Here is an 8074-nt window from a genome sequence, read left to right as displayed (position 1 = left end):
GGGTGGGGTGAGCGCACGGCTCCCGGGGGGGCGCGTGAGGGCCCGGCACGCGGGGGGCAAGCCGAGAGGTGTTCGGGCACGGCACCACGGGGTGGCGGGCCGAGGGTTGCTCGGGCAGGCACCGCGGGGGGCCGGCGGAGCGTGATGCCACGGCACGCAGCGGTGGGTCGAGGGGGGCGTGAAGGGCACGGCTCCGAGGGGGGGCGTGAAGGGCACGACATGCGGGGGGCGGGGGGGGCATGACAGCACAGCTCCGGGGGGGCACAGTGATGCTCCGGCCCAAAAAAGGGTGCAGCACCAGGACTTCCCGGGAGGTCACCCATCCCAGTACTGTTCTGGCCCAAGCGCGCTTAACTGCGGAGTTCTGATGGGATCCGGTGTATTAGCGCTGGTATGACTGCACCACATCCAAGCCGCGAATCCAAGAGACTACAACAAAGAGAGAGTAGCAGGTTTCCCGTATCGTGAACATTCCACGTTTCCAAGACTTCGAAAGGGGCGTTTGCAAGAGAGAGTGCACAATGTGGGGGGGGCATCCAAACAACACCCTCGGCAGAAAACAGTCCTCCTCGCACATCCTTCCAAGTCCACCCACCCAGACACTCGGGCAAATACGCCTCCCCACATCCAGCCGAGTTCACCGCGCGGCGCGGTCGTTCAGGCAAACACTCATGCGTGCATCCATCCGAGTGCGTGCGCGCTCGGGTCCACCACAAGACTTCTCACATCGTCCCTCCCCCCACCCCCTTCGTCCGGGGGAGGGGGGGCACTTGCACTCCCAGGAGACGTGCAAGCGCACCGTGTGAGCACTCGCGCTACCGTAAGGCACGCACACGAAAGCTCGCCCCGCAGGCACGAAATCGGCCAAGGCACGTGCAAACCCCACTCGCGAGGAGGGAAGGGGACAAATCGGTGCGGCGGCTGAATCGTAACAGCAAGGCTACTCTGCCACTTACAATACCCGGCCACATATTTAAGTCGTTTGCAAAGGATTCATCTCCCCGATCATCTGGAATTGCCATTCAGAGCCCCCGGGGTGGCCACTTCCGCCGCCTCGGGGGAGGCTCTCGACACATGCTCTCGGGGACGCACGAGCGCCCCTACTATAAGTCGGGTAACAACCGGGGAGGTAGAGAGCGTCGCGTCTAGCACGGATTCTGACTTAGAGGCGTTCAGTCATAATCCTACACATGGTAGCTTCGCGCCACCACTGGCCGCTTCAACGAAGCGCAATGACCAATTATGTGAATCAACGGTTCCTCTCGTACTAAGTTGAATTACTATTGCGGCACCCCTCATCAGTAGGGTAAAACTAACTTGTCTCACGACGGTCTAAACCCAGCTCACGTTCCCTATTGGTGGGTGAACAATCCAACACTTGGCGAATTCTGCTTCGCAATGATAGGAAGAGCCAACATCGAAGGATCAAAAAGCAACGTCGCTATGAACGCTTGGCTGCCACAAGCCAGTTATCCCTGTGGTAACTTTTCTGACACCTCTAGCTTCAAATTCCGAAAGACTAAAGGATCGATAGGCCATGCTATCACAGTTTGTATTCGTACTGAAAATCAAAATCAAATGAGATTTTACCCTTTTTTTCCACACGAGATTTCTGTTCTCGTTGAGCTCATCTTAGTTTTGTTTTTGTTTTTGAGCTGGGAGGTTGCACAGGAATCACCCTCTACCACCATTTGCTCGGGGAAAAAACCCGTTACCACCATGTCACCATGAGTCCTTTAAGAAGGCCAGGAGCACTTCCTTGGACTACCCCCTTGAAAGGGGATGTGGGTCGGCATCTCAAGAAAGAGATAGTGCAGGCCTTGATCAAGGATCTCACCTGCTGAAAAAGCCCCTTAGACTCTTCTTTCAAGAAGATCACCCAGCGGGTTTCCGAAAAAGGAATGCCATACCCATATGGAGGTCGTCGGCTCGAGGGAGGTGTCCCAAACAAAGCGATACCCGGCAGTAGCCCGATTCCACCAGATATCAAAGGCAAGGCCATAACCAGAACAGTGACTACAACGGCTCAGGCTCAGACAATTCACGGGACAGCTCGTTGTAATACTTAGGTACAGCCACGCAGAGAAAAGCTGCAACGCATTGCGCATAGGTGATCCTCTGTTTCGGGCAAGGGACTACCCAGCCAGGTAGTCTCCTCCCGCGAGCCTCCTCTCCAAGGAGGATGGTTCCGATATCGCAATTCGACAGGTTCCGGTCTAGCCCCCTGGCATGAATGATGGCGGGCTATATTGCCTCCCTGGGGCCATCCAGTCCGAAGCACTGAATGAGGAGGTGGGTAAGAGAGCTTTCGTTCTCATCCCCTTTACACACCGGCACGTCCTAGGTGTGGATCGCATCACCTTATCCTTAAGACGTAACTCGTCCACGCGAGCGAGAAGCAGAAGTTTTTCACCAGCCCCCCAGGGTCCTCGCCCAACACAGCTTTGAATATTACGAGAGAGATCAAAAGATTTCTCTTTAAAGGACCTTAGGGAGGCGCAACCATGTGAGTTTTCCCATAACTTCCAACTCTCCTCCCTCGTGGTTTGGACTGGCGTGCTATTTATATACCTCTTTCCCCAGAAAAGAGTTCGCTTGCACCACATCCACTTCTTGAACTGACTCCAGGCCGGGATATGGTTCAGAGCTCTCTATGTAGGGCCGACGCGGCAACAGAAGTTGACTTGGCAGACTTACCCACTATCCACCGCATCCCCATCGCGATTAAGCTCTCGATCGGATTGAGCTTGCGCATGTCATGGGTCCCCAAAATTTCTGCCCCGTAAATAGCGACCGGGAAGATGCAGGCTTTGAGAAAGGCCAGTCTACACCAAATTGGAATCTTTCGTGAGCACAATAGGTGTTTATGTGAATATAAAGTTTTACGTGCTGCATCAATCCGGTCTTTGATAATGGTCTCAATTGAGATCTCATTATCAACCAAAATACCAAGGTATCTATATTTTGCGACTACTTCGATTTCTTGAGATCCAATTCGAGGCCCGAATCTCTCAAGCTCATCAAGGTCGCCATAAAACACGGTCGCCTTGCACTTATCTGTTCCACACTTCATGTCCCACGTCAGCGCCCAGTTGTCAAGTCTATCAAGGCTAGCCTCGAGTTCCTCTTTAGACTCTGCCAACTGGACGAGATCGTCTGCAAAGAGATGTCCATGTTTTGTTTTGTTTTTGAGCTGGGAGGTTGCAGAGGAAGCACCCTCCACCACCATTTGCTTGGGGAAAAAACCCGTTACCACCATGTCGCCATGAGTCCTTTAAGAATGCCATGAGTCCTTTAAGAATGCCATGAGCACTTCCTTGGACTACCCCCTTGGTAGGGGATGTGGGTCGGCATCTCAAAAAAGAGATAGTGCAGGCCTTGATCAAGGATCTCACCTACTGAAAAAGCCCCTTAAACTCTTCTGTCAAGAAGATCACCCAACGGGTTTCCAAAAAGGAATGCCATACCCATATGGAGGGCGTCGGCTCGAGGAAAGCGATACCCGGCGGTAGCCGGATTTCCACCAGATATCGAAAGCGAGACCATACCCAGAACAATGATTACAACGGCTCGGGCTCAAACAATTCACGGGACAGCTCGTTGTAGTACTTAGGTACGGCCACGCGGAGGAAAGCTGCAACGCATTGCGCATAGGCGATCCTCTGTTTCGGGCAAGGGAACACCTAGCCAGGTAGTCTCCTCCCGCGAGCCTCCCCTCCAAGGAGGATGGTTCCGATTTCGCAATCCGACAGGTTCTAGTCTAGCCCCCTGGCATGCAAGATGGCGGGCTGTATTGCCTCCCTGGGGCCATCCAGTCCGGAGCACTGAATGAGGAGGTGGGTAAGAGAACTTTTGTTCTCATCCCCTTTACACACCGGGGCACGTTTTAGGTGTGGATCGCATCACCTTATCCTTAAGACGTAGCCCGTCTACGCGAGCGAGAAGCAGAAGTTTTTCACCCGCCCCCCCGGGGTCCTCACCCAACAGAGCTTTAAATAAGTACTTACGAGAGAGATCAAAAGATTTCTCCTTATAGGACCTTAGGGAGGCACAACCATGCGAGTTTTCCCACAACTTCCAACTCTCCTCCCTCGCGGTTTGGACTGGCGCGCTGTTAATATACCTCTTTCCCCAGAAAAGAGTTCGCTTGCACCACGTCCACTTTTTGAACTGACTCCAATCTGGGATATGGTTCACCAAGTCTGCGATCCAAGATCGCAGTCCCGAGTACTTGGTAAAGCCCCTGACTCTCTGCCCTGCACAATAGGCAGAGACAGGGGGAAGCTTGAGCTCTCTATGCAGGGCCGACGCGGCAACAGAAGTTGATGTGGCAGACTTGCCCACTATCCACCGCATCCCCGTCGCGATTAAGCTCTCGATCGGATTGAGCTTGCGCATATCATGGGCCCCCAAAATGTCTGCCCCATCAATCGCGACTGGGAAGATGCAAGCTTTGAGAAAGGCAAGTCTACTCCACATTGGAATCTTTCGCGAGCACAACAGGTGTTTGTGCGAATATAGAGTTTTACATGCTGCATCAATCCTGTCTTTGATAATGGTCTCAATTGAGATCTCATTATAAACCAGAATACCAAGGTATCTATACTTCGCGACTACCTTGATTCCTTGAGATCCAATTCGAGGCCCGAATCTCTCAAGCTCATCAAGGTCGCCATAAAACACGGTCGCCTTACACTTATCCGTTCTACACTTCATGTCCCACGTCAGCGCCCAGTTGTCAAGTCTATCGAGGCTAGCCTGGAGTTCCTCTTTAGACTCTGCCAACAACAGGACGAGATCGTCTGCAAAGAGAAGTCCCTGGTGGATGCGCCTCTGGAGGCCCGGTACTGAGACCCCCAGGTTACTAGCGCCTTCGCTCAATATATCGTTGATGTATATATTGAAGAGCGTGGGCGAGGCGGGGCATCCTTGGCGGACCCCCCGCGCGATGGGAACATCCTCGGTCAGACGTTCCCCTACCCGCACTCGTACCTTAGACGATTTATATAGGGCTTTGAAGAAGTTTAGGATACGTCCCCCCACTCCAGCCGCCTCCATTTTCAGGAAGAGAGCTTCATGGGGAACCGTATCATAAGCCTTTTCAAAATCTATATAAGCCGCATAGGTGGGTTTACCGACCACCTTATGCCTCAGAATGATCTCCTTTAGGCAGACCACCTGGGCTATACATTCCTCCTTAGGATGAAAGCTAGCTTGTGCCTTAAGGAAGAAGTTTCACGCTTCCAAACCCTCTCCGATTCTACCAATCAAAACTGAAGTTAGAATCTTCAAGGAAATGGGAATAAGAGAGATCCCCCCCGGTAGTTACAGTTTGGACAAATCCCCTTTTTCGGAATGAACACAATCATTGAGGTGGAAGTAGAGTCAAGAAGTGTGCCGGAGCTAAACCAAGCCTCCCACAAGCGAATCACCGCTTTCCCCATGTCTGAGGAGGGTTTGCTTGGATCCTGTTTACATCCGTGATCGCCCAACAAAATTTTAAAAACTTCTGGGGGATACCATCAATTCCCGCCGCCTTATGCCGTTTGAGCTTCCTGCACACCTCCCTTACCTCTTCCCACCTCAGAGGTTCATTAATATTACTCAATCTGGGCCAGATCCGCACTTGATGGTTAGACCAGAATGCGCTGTCCTGACTGTGCCCAGACTGATCCGCGAAGATTTTGGAGGCATGGTTGAACCATATCTCCACAATCTTGCTGTCCTCAGAGTGAAGGACCCCATCGCCATCGACTAAGGGTTGGACGGGTCCACCCCGCTTACCCCCCCAATAATCGACTTCATGAGCTTCCACCATGAGAACCATTCCCTTCTCCGGGCAAGCTCCACACCTTTCATCACAAAGCGACGTAGAGCTTCACGCTCACTCCGCTTTTGTTCTAGGCAAGCTTTTTGGCGAGTCTCAAAGTAACATTCCCATGCTACTTGTTCGTCATTGGAGCCACAAGCGGCCCCTCGTAGAGACTCCCAGGCCTTCCTGCGTTGATTGATAGCCCGTCTCGCTTTAGGATTTAATCTAAAACCACAATTAGGTCTTTTGGGCGGCTTAGTGCTAAAGGCCCCTGCGTCCCTAGCCACTTTTTTTACAATATCTTCAAACCTATCAGCATGTTTGTTGATATTGTCTTGACTTTCACCCCCATCGTCAACACGCTCCAGAATCGACCAGTAATTGTGATGTAAGAAAAGATCCCTCCTGCTTTCAACGTGGCTACAATCAATAGAGGGGGCCACAATGGCGGGTCTTTCCATTGACACCATGTCTCGGTGGGTAACCTTCACCTCAACAGGCCAATGGTCTGAGCAGTCTATTGATCTTTGTACGGCCGCATTTCCCAAATACTGCAATGCCATTGCGTTAGCGACGAAGCAGTCTAAATCGGAGCGTCCTTTGCCTTTTGAGGTGTGAAGGGTTAGGTTGGAGCCCCGCGTGGGAATAATTTTCAAGCGGAGCCCCTCCTGCGAAAGCCACCTTTCTAAAGGTTTTCCCCGCATATTCCAATCTCCACCTACAAGGATAGGTACCCCTTTCCCTTTGAGGCACCGAAGCTTACCTGCTAGGGAGTCAAGGACCCTACCTCTAACATCCGACAACCAACTGGCGTTGTGGGATATAGACATTGCCATATATCCATCCGTCTTTAGTCCCACAAGGGAAAATCTGGATGAACTGAGTGTTAGCATCCGCCATTCCAAGGTCAAAAGCCCTTAAGGTTGTTGAGGTTAGGGTTACCAATCCTCGTGCTCCAGCAACCTGAGTCCCGACTTCTTGAAATGTTGTGTAGCCACTAACCCTATATGGCCATCCACCTTGAAGGATCCAGGTTTCTTGAAGGCCCAAGACTCCCAGCTTCCTCCTTAGTAGAAGAGCTTCCACTTCCCCTCTTGTGACGGAGACCGTTCACATTGAAGGTGGCAAAGATGGGTCTCTTACCACTTACCGACGAGGGAGAAGAGTTTCTGCTTCGTGGTCTCAGATAGAAGGGGATGGACAATCTGGCGTACCACCGACAAAATCGTTGTTCCGCTTCACAACTTGGACCAAGCGACCAGCTTGTGCAACGGCCTTGGTGAACACATCAAACCGAGTCCTACCAGAGGCTCGATTAATGATGCGGTCCCATAAGAGGATATCTTGGAACAATGACTCGGAGCGTAGCATGCTTTTAAGAGCCCTCCCAAATGATTTCTCATTGTGCTCATTGGCCCCCCAAATGCATACCTTCCCTACAGTGTTGTTCACGACTTCCCTGTTGAGTCGATTCCTTAGTAACACCCGAGTTTCCCTAGAGATGTCCATGGATGCACCTCTGAAGGCCTGGTACTGAGACCCCTAGGTTAATAGCGCCTTCGCTCAATATATCGTTGATGTATATATTAAAGAGCGTGGGCAAGGCGGGGCATCCTTGGCGGACCCCCCGCGCGATGGGAACATGTTTTGTTTTGTTTTGTTTTTGAGCTGGGAGGTTGTAGAGGAATCACCCTCTACCACCATTTGCTCGGGGAAAAAACCCATTACCACCATGTCACCATGAGTCCTTTAAGAAGGCGAGGAGCACTTCCTTGGACTACCCCCTTGAAAGGGGATGTGGGTCGGCATCTCAAGAAAGAGATAGTGCAGGCCTTGATCAAGGATCTCACCTGCTGAAAAAGCCCCTTAGACTCTTCTGTCAAGAAGATCACCCAGCGGGTTTCCGAAAAAGGAATGCCAATGTTTCAAGTGTGGAGGCAAAGGACATCGATTCCATGAATGCCCTCAAAATCCAAAGACTAAGCAAGTAGAATGGCCATCCAATCAAGTCCGTGCTCACAAAGTGGAGATCACGGAAGAACAGGGTACTACTCCTCCATCTGATCCTCATACCTTATTAAGAACTCTTGGTATAGTACAAACTCAACCTTGTCTTTTCCTTTTTGATGATGGAAGTACTCACAACTTCTTGTTCCCACAGATGGCTAAAGCCTTGGGACTTCAATTCCAAGCTGAGCAATTTCAGGCCAAAGGACCCTTTTCTAAAGAAGAGGTGCTATGCTTAGCAGTTGAAGGCCTTGT

The 8074-nt window shown here is 51.6% G+C and overlaps 1 non-coding gene and 1 pseudogene across 1 annotated transcript; both read right to left on the bottom strand.

Annotated features, from left to right (window-relative positions):
* Positions 1-286: 286 nt before the first annotated feature.
* On the bottom strand, positions 287-405 carry LOC147637311 (5S ribosomal RNA). Its single transcript, XR_015266378.1, has one exon. It is a non-coding gene; the product is annotated as a 5S ribosomal RNA (ribosomal RNA).
* A 5349-nt stretch (positions 406-5754) lies between these two features.
* Positions 5755-7321, bottom strand: LOC147637310 (uncharacterized; annotated as a pseudogene).
* Between the last annotated feature and the right edge of the window lie 753 nt (positions 7322-8074).

Source organism: Cibotium barometz, chromosome 7 (assembly GCF_041138505.1).
Source record: "Cibotium barometz isolate CiBa-2024 chromosome 7, ASM4113850v1, whole genome shotgun sequence".
NCBI classification, from domain to species: domain Eukaryota; kingdom Viridiplantae; phylum Streptophyta; class Polypodiopsida; order Cyatheales; family Cibotiaceae; genus Cibotium; species Cibotium barometz.
Note: the sequence above shows the minus strand (reverse complement) of the source record. Positions and strands in the feature narration are given on the sequence as shown.